The sequence below is a fragment of the Pleurodeles waltl genome, chromosome 3_1, assembly GCF_031143425.1.
Source record: "Pleurodeles waltl isolate 20211129_DDA chromosome 3_1, aPleWal1.hap1.20221129, whole genome shotgun sequence".
NCBI lineage: Eukaryota > Metazoa > Chordata > Amphibia > Caudata > Salamandridae > Pleurodeles > Pleurodeles waltl.
In genome coordinates this window covers 56,316,233-56,333,336 of record NC_090440.1, presented here as the reverse complement: position 1 = coordinate 56,333,336, position 17,104 = coordinate 56,316,233, and positions in this window count along the sequence as shown.

The window sequence follows — 17,104 nt, the reverse complement described above, 5'->3', positions numbered from 1 at the left end:
CCAATAAAATGGATCAACAAAGAAAGGGAAAAATCTGGGGTGACCCTGCAGAGAGGGCCAGGCCCAACAGTTGCCAACTGAATCCAGTGGGTAGACGTCTTATACCATGTGCTAGTTTTATGCTTCACATTATATGGCTAAGGAACTAGGTCATTTTTACACCCCTCCACACATGTACTTGTTTTAATCAAGTATGCAGGTGGGCTTGAGGACTCCTGCTTTTTGACCCCAAACTGTGATGGGAGAAGTTCTCTTATCATAAAGTGTAGTGAGCACAGCCCGTCTCAATATTTAACACTAATTAGATTGTTGCAATGCAGCTCACTGATGTGCCTTGTTAGAGCTTCTTGCACACAAGCTCCTGATGTAGTCCTTTTTATTGCTTTGGAATTGTACCACAAGACACACACCACCGTGCTAGCATTGTATAGTTCACTAAACAACTGGACTTCTGTATAGAAGTTATGTACATAATGGTAATAATTTTTATGAAGGGGAAATTGGGCAAGCGCCCATACAATCTTCTAACTCAACTGAGACCTGCAGGATTTATTTAAAGTCCTTCCCAGAATATACTTTCAGGCTGTACAAACAACCGGTAGAGCTCTCACACAAAATGTACATTTTTATGACATAATAAGCTCTTTTGCCCTTTATACACTGGCGGAACAGCAGTCGCCCTTTGTACAAGATCAAGGACTTGTCAACCACTTTCTTCTTTCAGGAGTATAAATCTTAGGAAACTTGGCAGACAAACGTTTCACTACAGGCTGATTTCTGAATAACCTTTTATGGTCTTGGTTTTCCTGTGGCAATGCATCAGAATTAACTTTGAAATACATTATTCACTGCAAAACTACTGGTATGAAACTGGAAGTTGCTCGGACCATACTTTAGTTTGGATGGTCTCAACTTTTTAGGCGGGCAGCCAATTCCTGCATTGATGAGGTGGAAGTGGAGATCAGAGAGTAAGCAGGTACCGCCTGTATACATATAACTATACCTAATTTAAACAATAAATAATGATCCTTCAATAATGTCATGGTATTCATGTAATTGATGAAGATTAGTGTCCAGAAGTAATTTAAACTTATTCCAACATAATTCAGTAAAATCGTTATTGGTAGTTTAGATAGTGTTTAAAATGACATTTGAAGGTGCATTTTGACTTTTCTGTACATTAATTTGGGCTCTTTAGGTCTCTTTGCTGCAGGCCTTAAAACTATCCATGGTGAAGTACCAGTGGAATTCTCCCCAGTAGCTAACAGAGATTTGGCGCTAGAGTCACTAGGGTCACAGTGAACTTGGGCTGTTATCACTATCCACAGTACCTGCAATTAAGGAATCTGAATGGCGGCCTCAATATAAAGGCCCCTCTTAATATATATCATTATAAAACCATCTGCACACTCCAAAAAGCAATCAGTTGTTGGGCCTTTAAGTACATTGTTTGATTTACCTCCAAATTTGTGCTTACTCTTTATAATTGTATAGTAGGTGAAAAAGGGGTGACCCATCTGATGCTCTGACAGGCACAGGCATGCTCGTTCTTCACCCGTGCACAGCCCAGGTGTCCTGTGCTACCGGATGAGGCAGTTCACTTTACAGTGCTGATGATACCCAGATGTGATGGCCCCACCCCATGGCACATTGCAAAGTCGGACCTGTAGGGGGCGTCCTATGATGTGGAATCAGGCAGTTTGCTATATAGTGCTGATGACACCCAGGTATGCTGGCCCCACTAGATGATTCATGTCCCCAGCAAGCAACTTGGAAGGGATTTACTTTTACAGATATTGATCAGATAATGCATCATTCACATTTAACTTGCACCCACCACAATATACATCATGGGGCACTGGGTGAGCCGATTTCAGACACTGATCAGTTATTGTGCCATTCACATTTTACTTGCAGCTACTGCAACATACATCATGTGGGAATGGGTGAGCCTATCTTGCCATTGATCAGTTACTCTGCCATTCACAATCTATTTACATTCACCACAACATACATATTTGGGCAATGGCTCCCTTTTTTTACTGTGCTGCCTGGTGAGGAGGGGCAAGAAAGTACCTGGGCAACAGAAGTAAAAAAAATGGCCCCAAATGTACCCTTTTAGGGTGATTGGGTGTTGAATTGCGTCCCCTTGGACGCACTATGCCTCCAATATAATTTACGTACTTCAAATGATATGATTTTACATTATCTCCAATGAGGTTTAGTGTTTAGTCCCTGTGTGGTTGTCTGTGTGTGATGCTGGACTTACTCCAGTTCTGAGAAGGAATACATTTGCTACTATTTTGGGTAATTTTTGCTGTAATAAACTTAGAAGTCCAGTTTGCGAAAAGCAATGGGCTTACTCTTTTGTGCTGGGGTGCACCTTGATCACTAAAGCCTCCCTACTCCTCCCTCATTCCCTCCTCACTCCTACCAAAATCCCCCCCATTTAGTAGTAAGCATGCACCTTTTTCCAGGAACTGTACCTGTTAGGTATGCAAGGATCTCCCCATAGAAACATAGTGGAGGTGGAGGTAGAGATTTAGACTTCAAGGTTTGTGGACTACTTTTTGTGGCAACTGAGTGCTATTACTGTACTACTACTTTAAATATTACAAGATACAGTTTGTGAATTGGGCCCTGTGTTTGACTGGTGAAACAAAAGGAACTACTCAACTGGAACATGCAGTTTTGAGATTCTGTCAGAAAAAACAAAAATGCAGAGAGCGGGACCAGACTCTGGGAAGCATCAGGAGAAATGTGAAGAAATATGAAGAACAAACCTCCTCTTACAAACAAAGATAAATGTCAGGAAAATACCCTAACCTGAACTCCTCATGCATATTCAAGCATGTTGCAGAGCAAGAATTTAATTGATAGATTGGGCTTTCATCCATCACGCATTTTGTGCATCACACAGTATACTAACATGTGCAAAATCTGTTGCGAAAAACACTTTGCATGGTTATGGTTACATAACTCTGGTAGTTACTACTCCATTGCTGCTATGCTGTACCTGTTGCTCCCAAGGTTATGTTTGCCAATGCACATAGGCAAAGTGTGATGCTGCTCTCTTCATTAAATGCATGCCACCATGTGTGGATGTTTAGCAATGGTGGCTGTACCGGTATCCTGGAGTGCTCACACTCCACAGGAGGAAAAAAATCTCATTTGAAATAAAAGACAGGCTCCACAGACCATATTACAGTTAGTGCCCCGGTAGTGTATAGGGTGTGTATGCCCACTTTCTCTATCTTGGAATTACAGAAAGTGCCACAGATAATTGTGCAACCCTTTCTGTGATACAGATTGCACAGGTGCTACATGTACCCTGGCACAATCTCAAGAAGGCATGAGGGCACAGTTTGTCTCTGCATATTCTTACATATGTCAGCACAGAGGCAAAGGAACTGGCAGGGGAGAATACCAAGGGCTCATTTACAAGCCCCTTGCACTGCCATAGAGTCATTTTTTCATGCTGCGGCAGCTCAAAACTGTCCCACACCTGCACAGTATTTACAAACTGGCACAATGTCACCATTGTACTGGCTTGTAAATGCTGGTGCCTCATTATACCTGCGCCAGGTATAATGTATCCAAGGGAGGTGCCCCCCCCTGCAGGTAGGCCCCAAAAATTGGCACAGTAAAATCTACAAGACTTCACTGTGCCATTCTGGCATCATTTTTTAACACCTACTCAGGGCAGACACTAAACTGATGCTAGGCTCTTTTCCAAGGGTCAAAAAGAAATTTCTAGCCCAGCAAAAATTTTGATGCAGTTGTGCTAACGAGTGTCGTGGTTCACTTTATTATAAATCTGGCGCTACCATGGTGTCACTAGGAGGGTGCAGGGCAACACAAGGAAACTGGTGCATCGCAGCTGATGCTCCAGTTCCTTGTAAATGAGACCCTAACTGTGTGCCACATTGAAGTGGCGCAAAGTTAGTGCATCCCTCATAGGCACCCTTTGAGCAGGGGGTGGAGAGGTCAGAAGGACTTCCAGACAACCCACAGCTTCCTCCTGCAGGGTGTTCTCTGCCTGCATTTGAAGTGCAAGCTATGTTGACACCTGCACAGTTAAGAGGAAAAGGGAAATAGACAGATTCAAGCAACTTTTGCACCTTTCAGTAGTGCCTTGTTTGGTGGTGAGAGTTTATGTCTGCACATCAAACAGTGCAGGTATTGTGTTATGGTGCACTGTCTAGGCTCACACACTTAATATGGCTCCAGGTTTGCCTATCTGTCAAAAGCGAGGCCATCCTCTGCTGATCAGAATGCATAACCATGGACATACTGTCATGAAAGACACCCTGGGCAGGACTGGCCTTTTATTTCCCTGCTGGACTGAAGCCCTTGGAGGCTGGTTTTGAAAGCCCAGGGCTGTCACTTTCTGCAGCTTCCATCGTTATTTGCAGCAGACAGCCAAGGTTTCAGGAGAAAGAGTAAGAGCGGGAAGGATGGGGAAGGTAGAGAGAAAGTAATCAGAGAGGGAGAAGAGACAGAGGAGAGAAGGGCAGAGAGAGAACATATGGATGAAAAGCAAGAGCCGATGTAGGAAGAGGAAGAGAGCAGGGCTGGTTTGAGAATTTTTGCCAGGGCTGCTTTTGGTTCCCCAGTTTAGCCCCAGAAACATATTTTTTTATGGTGATGAATGCTGCTGAAACATATACCATCACAATCAAGCTTGCCGACGCATTGTCTGCTACCCAGAATTCAACTTCTCAAAGAATCAAGAGGGCCAGGTGGTCCAGTGTATGAACCAGAATCCCTGTATGGATGGACAATAGTCAAATATTATTTTCAATGTACTCTTCAAGATCTTGATCTACTTTTGTCTAAACTGGGAGATTAGAGTTTGTCTCTACAGTTGGATAAAATAGGCATGTTTAAGCTGGGCCTTTTTTCAGGCGAGGGAAATCACTGTCAATTTTGAGTTGTGGATGCTTGTAGTCCATGTGAACGGAAAAGAACATAGGCCCTTATTTTCACCCTGGCGGTCTGAAGACTGCCAGGGCTGCGGTGGCGGTCTCACCATCGATGGACCGGAGGTGAAGACTGCCACATTATGAGTGTGGCGGGTTGGCCTCTGCCAACCGCCACATCCCCGCTTGTACTGCCAGGGCTGGTGGACAGCATCTCCGGCCCGGCGGTCCACTGAAGACCGCCAGTGGCATAACAAGTCAGCTTTCTGCCAGGGTTTCCGCGGTGGTAGCACTGCCCTAAGAACCCTGGTGGAAAGGCTACGCATTCACACAAACAATCCAACACGCACTAACTTTGACAATCATACACATATTCAAAACACCCATACACATACGCATACAAACTTACATTCACACATGCAGACAACACCCATTCACACATGCACACACAACACGCCCTACCCTCCCATCCCCATCCCCTGTCAGATGATCGACTTACCTTGTCAAGCTGAGGAGGTTGTTGGGCAAAGAACGAGAACAGGCGCTTCCACGACCAGCAGTACCCCGCCATCAGGACACCACCAGGCCGTATAACCGGTCATAATATGGCTAGCGGTGTCCTTTTGGTGGGGACGGTAGTGTAACCGCCCCTGCACCTCCGACTGCCAGCCCAAATTGTGGCAGAAATCCTTCAGTACTCGTTATATGGTGGTCGGAAGACCGTCAGCACTGGCAGTCTTGTGGCTCCCATGGCTTTGGTGGTCTTGTGAAAAGACCGCCAAAGTCATAATGAGGGCCATAATGATAAAATGTGTATCTGTGCAAAAGATATAGCTTAATATCTTTCTGCACTAGGGTCTGCTATGTGTGTCTGCTCATCGGTGCATGAATAAACCCTTTTCCTGCAGCTTTGTGTTTGTACTTTGTGGGTAATCTGGTTGCCAAGTGTCTGCAAATGTTCTTCGAGGTTCACCTGAAAAAATGGTTCGAAAGCGTGATTAATATTGTGAGCTAATACATGAAATAAACAACAAGAGAAAGGAAGGCTTACTCGCTAGATTATAAATATAGTATCTGAATTAATGAAATAGCAAATGCAATCAGCTTACAAAAAATGCTTTAAGTCTTGTTGATATCCCAGCACCATAAACATTAATAATGCATTCTTAATTATAAACATTCAGTGACCGTGAAGCCCATAAATGTGCCTATAATGAGTGAGTGTCAAGAAGTACAGAGGAAATAACACTTAAGATTGAAAGATTAAAAGAAAAGAAAGGAGAAAATGAAAACACAATGATAGGGTGGAGAGGAGCAATTAGTGGTGAAGGGCACTTCACTTGTTAATGAAAGAGTCCGTCGCTTGTGATTTTATATTTAATAACTTTGATTATTATGCTACCACTTTCCCTGATGTGGTAGTTCTGTTTTCTCTGCATGAATAATTTCTATTACTCGTCACCATTTCAGCTGTACCTGTTAGAGCCTCTAAACTCATTTATCAACAGATGTGAACTTGTTCAAGATAAGCTCGCTTAGTCAAAGGTAAAAATGTTTGAAAGGGCAATATGTATCAAAAACAATCTATCATTGTCTGAGATTGTCGTCTTTGAGGGTTTGTAAATAGCATTAAAAAACGTAATAGTGGGTCATCAAATTAAGGGGCATATTTAAGAGCCCCTAGCGCCACCTGTCGCCGCCATAGCGTCATTTTTTTAATGCCAAAGCAGCGCTAAAGTGACGTTTCTGACGCACCATATTTATTGCGCCACTTTGTAATGCCTTGAGCCGCATTATGCAGGCGCCAGGCATAATGTATGCAAAGGGGAGTTCTGGCATTAGCAGGTCCGCAAAAATGGTGCAGTGAAATTTAACATATTTCACTACACCATTTTTGGTGTCCTTTTAAACTACCGCTCAGAGCAGGTGTTAAAATGATGCTCCCATAGTAACCTATGGGCCTCCTTGCACTTTGCTGTAGCAAGGCATCACAATAGCATAAAAAATGTTGATGCTATTGTGCTAACGACCACCATGATGCGTCGCATTATGAATACAGTGCAACCATGGTGTTGTTAGGTGTCAGTGGGGTGGGGGGAGGGTGCAAAAAAAGTGGTGCATCATAGTTGATGCACAACTTTTTTTAAATATGCCTCTAAGGGCCTGATTCAAGAGGGCTTCGCAACGCCTTAGCGCTGCCATAACGTAATTTTTTTAAATCTAAGGTGGCGCTAAAGTGGCTTTTTACACGCCCCATATTTACAAAGTGGAGCATTACATGCATTGCATCACTTTGTGATCCCTTGCGCCACAATATGCCTGCTCCAGGCATAATGTATGCCGGGGGGGCGTTCCCCCATTAGGGGAGCCCAAAAAAAATGGCACAATGAAATATAAGCGATTTCCTTGCACCATTTTTTTGGGCCCTTTTAACACCTGCTCAGAGCACGCATTAAAACGGGGCATGAAATTGAATACAATGGGACCCTATGTACTCTGCAGGAGTAGCGCCAAAATGTTAGCACTACTCCTGCAGGGTACATCAATAGCATCAGGAATTCTAACGCCATTGCCCTCTACCCTGTGCCATAGTGCGCCATATTTTATGTACCGCACATTTATTGTGGCATTAGGGAGGCGCTAAGGGGTGCAAGTATAGCTGTGCTGCACTGGTTGCAGCGCCACGTTTCTTAGATCAGCCCCTAAATGTTCAGAACCTGACAAGGTCCACTCGGACTTTCATCTTTTCAAAATTCACCAATTGGGTACAGTTAAATTGGGTCATTTGCATTGTTTAAATGCTACAACAAATATGGTATCAAGCCCCCATGTGAAAGCAAATTATTATTAGCATTACAAATTTGACATCCTGGATTATCAACTACAAGGTACGAAATTCCACAAAGTAAACAAACTAGAGTGATTTAGGCACATATAGTTCCAATGAGAAAACCTAGGCTTGCCTCGGTATCAATGGCTGAAAGCAACTGATTTATCTTCATAGAACTAGGTGTACATAACTTACACCGAAACAACATGAAAGGCAAGAGCCCCACAAATTAACTTAGAAAAAAAAAGAAAAATCTAATAAGCAAAATGACCCAAACATTGTCAAAATCAGATTACAATTAGGCCTGGGTGAACATTCCCTTACATCAGTATTATTAGTGAAATTGTGCTAATTTCGTGTTTTTCATTTTATGCAAAATTCCTGAAATTGCACTATTGTGCCACATTACCCAATTACACTTTATTTGAGGTACCAGTTTACTGCAAATGCACTTGTCACTGTAAAAATGTACTGTGACCTCATGGGAACGAACACTATGAATGACCATGGCCAGACTGAGAATCCAAAGCAGCCCTGGCAAATTTTGTCAGACCAGCCCCTGATAGGCATTATAGTGAGTGTTTTTCATTTGATATCCCATTGTATTAGTTTTTGAAGTGTAGTAAATGGTGACCTGACAATTGTCCAGGGCACAGTAATCTCTATTGGGGCTCTTCACTGAATCCCTTACCATCACCCTCTAACAGTGCCTCACATCTCTTCATAGCCCCTCTCTCATATGTATTCCGTTTGTATTATAGCTCCTCTGTTACCAGTATAAGGCGTTGGAGCACTTTACATCACACACAAATACAGAGACAATGAATCATACATGTGTAAATCAATGTATAGAAAAAGTTGCACAAAACAAAGGAGACTACAAGGTGTAGGATGCACATTTCATCCATACTGGTAGGCATTATTAAAGAGTGTTTGGTCTGGGCAACCAGAAATTCAGGATTCAGAATGTAACACAGTGGTTAGGGGTGACTTTACTATTAGCAGTTTAGTTCTACCCAACCAAACCCTTTTTAGCAAAATTAGGATAATCAAAGACTGGGAAAAACCTAACTTTCTAATCTGTACCCATGCAGTTTACATACAGCTCTTTGATGGAACTTCATAGCTCACTGCATAGTAACAAAAGGATCTCTTTGACAAAAGCAGTATCCCACTGAGCTATGTACATTAAATACTGTTCTGTGATCTGCTTAGTACACATTTTTTGCAGCAGGCATTTTAACGCACTGCATTCCCCAGATTAGTCAAAACTGCCACTGGACAAAAACCTGATCTCTCTCCAGCAGGTACATTAATCGGCAAAGTTATCTTGGCACTTTTCTTGTTGCCTGAGAACTGTTGTATATAGAGAGAACTTTGCACTGCTATTAAAACTGCTGCACTGCCACAAAACCGGCCCCCCACTAACAAAAGTGACCCCCCACCCTTCCAGCATCCCGGGGAAATGCCCAATGCCTGGTATGGCTAGTCCGGCCTGGCAAACTTGAGCAGATGCTGTGTGCAGTCATTTTGTACTCTTTTAGTGCAATTTGCATCCTCGACCCTTAAGTGGATGTGAAGCTGCATTTCACACTAAAATATCAAACTGCTAAATGCTAGTTTTGGATTTAGTGTAATTAAGTGTAATTTCACACAATTTTGCCGGAATTTTACATAATTATGCAAAAGCAAATTTCTTGAAATTCCACACAACCCTAGTTAAAAGAACGAGAGATATTATTTTCTACAAATTAAGGCCCATATTTATACTTTTTGATGCAAAACTGTGTTTGTGCAGTTTTTCGTCAAAAAGTATAGTGCCGGCTTGCGCCATTCCAGTATGCCAGACGGGAGCCATATTAATGGAATGGGGCATTCTGGCACAAAAGGTGGGCTAGCGTCATAAAAAATGACGTTAGCCGAGTGGGGGTGGTGGTATGAGAGAAGGGGTAAAAACAATTACTCTAAACAGCCTAGCAGCATTTCTTGATGCAAAACCATCCAAACCACAAGACTCCTATCTTATAAAAGACAGAAGTCATGCCCACCACCCCAATGGCCAGCACATGGGACAAGGGTCCCCTGGCATGGTCATTGCACCCAGTGCCACGTAGGGGGGCTCATTTCAGGCACTTAAAAAAAAAATACTTACCTATACTTACCTGGGACGGGGCCCCCCCATCATCTGGTGTCCCTCTGGTGTGGGTGGAGGTGTTCTTGGGGCTTGGTGAGGGCACCTGTGGGCTCTTTCTACAGTGTTTGACCATGGAAATGGGTCCACAGGTCCCATAACGCCCGCCCTGACCCATGCATTAAATAATGATGCTAAGCATGCTTAGCGCCATTATTTAGGCCTGCCTCCCTCCAGTGAACCATTTTTGCATGGGAGGATAAATAAGGCGCTAAGGCCTTAGAGTCATTTTTTGGATGGGAACACCCACCCTGCATCGCATTGACGTAAGGTGGATTTACGCATCCAAAAAATAAATATGGATTTAAGTTTGCGCTGAATTAGCATAAAAAATGACGAAAATTCAGAGCAATCTGAAAATAAATCTCGGCCTGAATGTCAAACTTGACCACGAAAAAAACATACTGTTACAAATGAATGCATGCTGGGGACCTAAGCCTAGTTGCTTTTCTAGGGCAATTGCAAGGGACTGCATGCAGCAAGGCACAGTGATTTGCCTGAATTAACAGTTTTATTTTCTGACTTTCAAGATGTGAAGATCCTGTGGAATATTGTCTTCCATTAATACCGGTACCTAAATATTGATTACTAACTAGCATATTTGGGTGTAGCTTTTTAATTATTAACACCAATTGTGTTTTATATTTTTGTAAATAATATTTAGGGAACAATATTTTAAGGTCAAGTTATTCTGGAATCATATCTGGCCCAAAATTCCTGAGGTTGGTAGCATCTAAGTCCCAACGTTTCTTAGATGCTTAGGCCGATATTTATGCAAAATGGCACACAACTGTGCTAAAGCAGTTCTGCGTCATTTTTTTAAAATGCCGGCTAACGCCATTGCCTAACGCCATCCATGCGCCATATTGATAAAATGACACAGAGTGGCGTTAAGGAATGGCTAATGTCTCAAAAAAGATGGTAGCCGTTGAGGGGTGGCTTTAGGGGAAATGGGGCTAGTAGGGCAGAAATGATGTTAGGCTTGCTAGCGGCAAAATATCTGCCACCAGTCAGCCTAGCATCATTTTTCCACGCACAAACAGCCAAAAAATAACCCCTGTCTAAGTATAGACAGAAGTCATTTCCCCTAGCCCAATACCCACCACAGGAGGTCAGTCTCCCCTGGGCAAGCCCTACATACCCAGTGCCAGGCAGGAGGCCCCATGTAAGGGGCCCCCAATTACACACCACACACATACACCAACACTTACCTGCAACTTACCTGGGATGGGTCCCCTCCTCTTGTAGTGTCCCTGCGGTGTGGGTGGTGGTGTTGCTGGGAGTTGGAGTAGGCATCTTTGTGCCCATTCCATGGTCTTTAGCCATGGAAATGGGCCTACCTGCACTTTAACGCCTTGTCTGACTAGATGTTAAATAATGGCACTAAAAGGGCTTAGAGCCATTATTTAGGCCCGCCTCCCAGTTGCGCGACGTTTCTGTGTCAGGAATTAAATATGGCGCCCGGGAGCTAGCGACATTTTTAGGATGGGAATACCTACCTTGCATCTCATTAGCACAAGGTGGGTTGGCGCATCCTGAAAATGGTGCTAACTCCAAAACTTTGATGCTACACGGGTCTAGCGTCAAAGTACAAAAATGAAGTAAGGTTAGCGCTGCTTTAGAGCCAAAATAAATGGCACTAAGGCAATGCTAACCTTCCAAAATATGGACCTTAATTTCTTCTTGAGGTAACGTCTCAAACACTCACTCATTAAAGGCAGCCTTCAGGGTATAATTGCACAGATAACAATGGGAAGCAGGTGAGGGCACGCTGGGGCCCAGGAAGAATTTGCTTCTTTCTGGTTCCGGGGTCACAAACCACCAGAGCTCAGATGAGACACCATCACCAATTTCACCTATAGAGGTTGACTGAACCTTTGGACTGGGCAAAGAGTGTAATAGTCAGAATAATTCAATCACAAATCAATGACATTATACCATAAACAATGTAAGCACTAAATCAAACTCCAAACTGACCAAAGTTTCAAAGCTTTATTACAATCCCAAAATCAATGTCACATATATGGTTTGCAAAACTCTGTTGCAAACATACATGAAAGCCATAGCCTGACCAAAACGTCTAAAAAGATTTAGGGCCTGATTACAACTTTGGAGGACGGTGTTAATCCGTCCCAAATGTGACGGATATACCAATTACCGTATTACGAGTTCCATAGGATATAATGGACTCGTAATACGGTAGATGGTAAATCCGTCACATTTGGGACAGACTAACACCGTCCTCCAAAGTTGTAATCAGGCCCTTAGTCTACTAAACATCAATACTGTTAAACACTCCAAAAGAATAAGGTAAATTAACAACAGCACAATATGCACATTATTGTTAGAATTCAAAGCAGATGATGATAGCATCAATAAATCATCAAAATACAATTCACAATTAGTTTCAGATTTCAGGTTTCAGACCTGTGCCATTCCTATCACTAACACAAATTTGGGCTTGCATGTGTGGGAATGGTATAACACATATGGACAAAAGCAAAAATAAAAGAAAGACAAAAATAATTAGAAACAAAAATCTAACTAGAATAACTCACTATAAAAATATGCTGGTGTAAGTAACTAACTATTAAAATTTAGTTATACCTCTTCTCATGGGACAGCAGACAGTAGTAATTTATCAGGCAGGACGATCAGTTTCTTCCGGCTTCAGTTGACAGCAGCATCAGGATATAAAGCAGATCAGCAGTACAGAATTAGTTGGGCTTACTAGTACTGAACCACATAACAGACCAGGGCAGTTAAGACTAAGATCAGAAAAGTCATCAGGGGACTTAGAGAAACAGGAGAGTGACAGCAGACTTGAACAGACTCCGACAGAGTTCGGAATAGCATTGAAGCAGGGGACAAGATAGACTGAAGACTTTCTCGGGACAGACTGACTTCAACAAGACCTAACAAGAACTGAACTGTATGTCCAAAGTTCCTCACTAATTAGAAATATGCACAGTCCATTTATTGGTCCTTCAGGTGGGCGCAATTCAGATGACAGATTCAGCACCCAATTGCTGTAGATGGCACAAGCTATTTTGTTACTTTTAAAAATCTTCTAAGTAAAAGTGCATTTGTAATTGGCTGATTTCACACATCTCTAACAAAATATTACATTCTCTAATTAATTGTTACTTGAGATTCTTTCTCTTGACACAAAATAAACTAAACCAATACATTTCACATGAGAACTGCAAGTTTCCTGGCCTGTTCGAAAGTTAGAGCAAATAAAGCAACATTGTTATTATGAAACATGTTTCTTGCCTTCAATACAATAGGAAATTCAACATTCACATTAACAGCCTAGGGAAATAATTCAGGTCAGAGGGGACAGAATAAACAAGCGATTTTCCATTACTGCAAAATGAACCTTCCAGGCCCATTCAAGCTAAGAAAGCCTTAATACACATGAATACATTTAATACATTAATAAACCTATTGTGCACCTTACAATCTAACTACGCAAAGCAAATTCATTAATTGCAAACATGGTAAAACTAGGCCTGGGTGAATTTCACGGAGTTCCAGTCCGCAGAGTTGATTAAAAACTCTGCGAAATTCCCAGGCCCGACCCTGCTTCGTGCTTCCAAGATTGGGCACATTCAGGAGAGGGCCATAGGCAGTGAAAGCTGCCATTTCAGGCCTCTTGTGCACCGGCCTGCCCCGTGTGCACTGCACACAGGACAGGCAGGTACACAAAAGGCCTGAAACAGCAGCTTTCACTGCTTACGGCCCTGGCCTGAATTCAGGCCAGGGTCTTAGGCAGCGAAAGCTGCTGTCTCATTTCTTGTTTGTGTATAAACAAAGAAAAAGAAAAGAAGAGAAGAGGACTTGCCTGGGTCTTTCAGGGGGTCCGTCTCTCCTCGTTGTCATCCACACTGGCATGGCTCCCCTAGTTAAAAATAATTCTAAACATGCATTTATTTTTCTGCACACATGTAACTTGTATTAATACATTTCATTAATCAAATATACATACGATTAATTTAATTCACTTAATATTTCAATAACACTTTTAATATTAATTCATATAAGTATCTCAATGAATACAAATGAAAAACTCTCAGTTTAAAACACATAGTTCACCATCATTCAAACATGCACATTCTCTGGTAGGCTTTTAAATATACGTCCATTCATCACCATATGCTAACTTCTATGCCACTAATATATCAATAAAATGTGATCTCTCTCACAGGCTTTACCACTCTGTATAGCTTGGGATGCATCTTTGTGTGTGTGATATGAGTAGCTGTTCCACTTATGAGAAATATGACTTCTAATCCAAAATAGGTTTTTGACAGATGGAATAGCTCCCCTAGCTTCTGAACATTATTCATGTCTTTCGTTTTTCCATCAAGTAACCGGGTCTTGTGGGCTACAAGGCTCTGCTTTAGAGAGACTTAGACCCATATTTATACTTTTTGACGCAAATCAGAGCCAGGGCAGATTTGCGTCAAAAAGTTTACCGCCGGCTAACGCCATTCCAACACTCATGCCGGGCGCCTTATTTATGGAATGGCGTTAGCCAGCGCTGTGGCCTTGTTTGCATCAAAATAAATGACTCTAACCGGGCAGCGGAGGCGAAGGGAAGACTGGGGGTTGTGCGCCAAAGAATGGTGCAAGTCAGATTAGAGTAAAAAATATTGTCTCTAACCTGAATTGCGCCATGTTTTGACGCAAAACCCCCATGGAAATGACTCCTGTCTTAGCAAAGACAGGAGTCATGCCCCACTGCCCAATGGCCATGCCCAGGGGACTTCTGTCCCCTGGGCATGGCCATTGGGCACAGTGGCATGTAGGGGCGCCGTATGCCACTCTAAAAAAAAAAAAAATTATACTCACCTGCACTAACCATGGATGGGTCCCCCATCCATGGGTGTCCTCCAGGGGTGGGCTAGGGTGGCAGGGGGTGTCCCTGGGTGGAGGGAAAGGCACCTGTGGACTGCTTCCATGGTCTCCCACCATGGAAAAGAGCCCACAGGTCCCTTAACGCCTGCCCGGACCTAGGCGTTAATTTTTTACGCAAATCGGGATTTACGTCATTTTCCGGCTCCGCCTCCCAGCTGTGCGCCATTTTCGCCCGGTTAGATAAATATGGCGCATGGGTGTGTAAGTCATTTTTTGGATGGGAACGCCTACCTTGCATGTCATTAATGCAAGGAGGTTTCATGCGTCCAGAAAATGAAGAACACTTAGATATTTTGACGTTAGCGGGGTCTAGCGTCAAAGTATAAATATGGTCTTAGTTTTGCACTGAATTTGCGTAAAAATATGGTGCAAATCCGGTGCAAGCAGAGTATAAATATGGGCCTTAGGTTTTCAAGTAGTTTCTTTTTACATATATTAGCTGCAGTTTTGACTGCAGACGTTCAGGCCTGTTGTCCTGAATCCTTCAATTTGTGCTACTAAAGAGATGTTGGCAGCATACAGTCATATGCAGCCCACTTGTGGCATTTGCTTTACTGTCGCTAATGCACTTACTGCACCACATTACTGTAGACATTTTAAAAGATCAGACACAGCAATTGCATTTCAATCATTTGTCACCTTGTTTTCAGGGGTTAGAGCACATTTACACAGAGGACTGTGCTGGAGTCTTCATGGATTTTCATACCATGTGTGAATCTGTAGAATGCATGTGCACACCAAGGGGTTTATCGCTGCTGTATACCAGATGCTTATTGCTACCAACAGGAACTTAGGCCCAAACAGATTTAGGAGGGTCTAGCACCACCTAACGACACATTAGTGTCATTTTTGTACACTAATGTGGCGTTAGATGGCCAAAAACTCTGCCGCTCTATATTTACACAGTGCGCCACTTTGTAACCCCTTGCGCCACATGATGTCTGCAGCAGGCATAATGTATGCAAGGGGGGTGATACCCCATTAGGGTGCTGAAAAAATGGCACAAAGAAATGGGCCTCTTGGTGCTTTGCAGGATTAGCATCAAACTTTTTGACACCAGTTCTCTAACTACTATGGTGCGCCATATATTAAATATAGCGCACACATGGTGGCGTTAAGGGGCCACAAAGGGGGGCAAGAACACGAGGTGTTGTGCCACTTTTAATAAATCTGCCCCTTTGTTTTGTCAATTAAGGAGGATAAGAAGCCGAGTGGGCTCATGAGGACCAATACCAAATCTCTCCAATAGGTGCATATCTGTTGTCAGGTGACTAGAGGTGAAGATGATACCTTGCATCATGTCAAGTATAAATTTACAGATCAATGTTTATGTCTTCAGAAGATTAGATTAGAGTAACATTAATTAGCAATAGTATGCAGGAGATGGAGGTGGAGGATTTGGTAGCGAGTGTTGCTAGTCTTTGTAAACAAACATGCAAATGAGCTTGATATGCAAGAGTTATCAAATGTTCCTCTGTTCAAGCATTTTGTAATTTGCTTTCTCAAGATGTTTAATGGCTGTTCTGGCAAAATTGCCTTTTCTGAATGGTCATTCCACTTTTTCTACACCCTTTTTTGGCTGGTATTTTGACTCTGTGACAATGGTGTTCAGTGCCTCACGGCATGTGTTCAGGCCTTAAAGCAGTATAGATAAATTGTTTTTCCCAATTGGTCTATTTACAGTGCCTGCAAGGCCATACCACATGGCACAGAAAGTAGACTAATTGCATAGGAGTTTATTGTCAAATATGAGCTGCAGTGTGTATTTATACAATTTACATGTATGACAAAAATACATGCCTGTCAGAAGCACCATTGTGCTCTGATTGGGCTGCAGTTTAAAGGCACTGCAGTAACACAGGCCAAGAAAAGGTGCCTTGTCATGTAGTCAAAACTATTCTATATATTATTAAGTCACTCCTTGTACACCTTCAGGTCAGGGGGACTGATATATAGAAAAAGTGTTGTACATCATTGTGCCCGTCTAGTGACTGAAGGACTAAAAGCTAGTTCATTGTGTAAGGTGAGATGGAGTTTACATAGCCAAGATCTAGGTGTGATTAAAGTATTTCATTCTACATCTGTGTAGGAAAGTGCCCCTTTTTGACATGGTCACCCCCACTTTTTGCCTGATACACAGTGCAATTTGGACTGAATGAGTACTGGGTTCCTCCCAACCAGGTCACCAGTGTCAGATCTCTTTCCTTAAAACTGTACAATTTTTCCCAAACTGGCAAT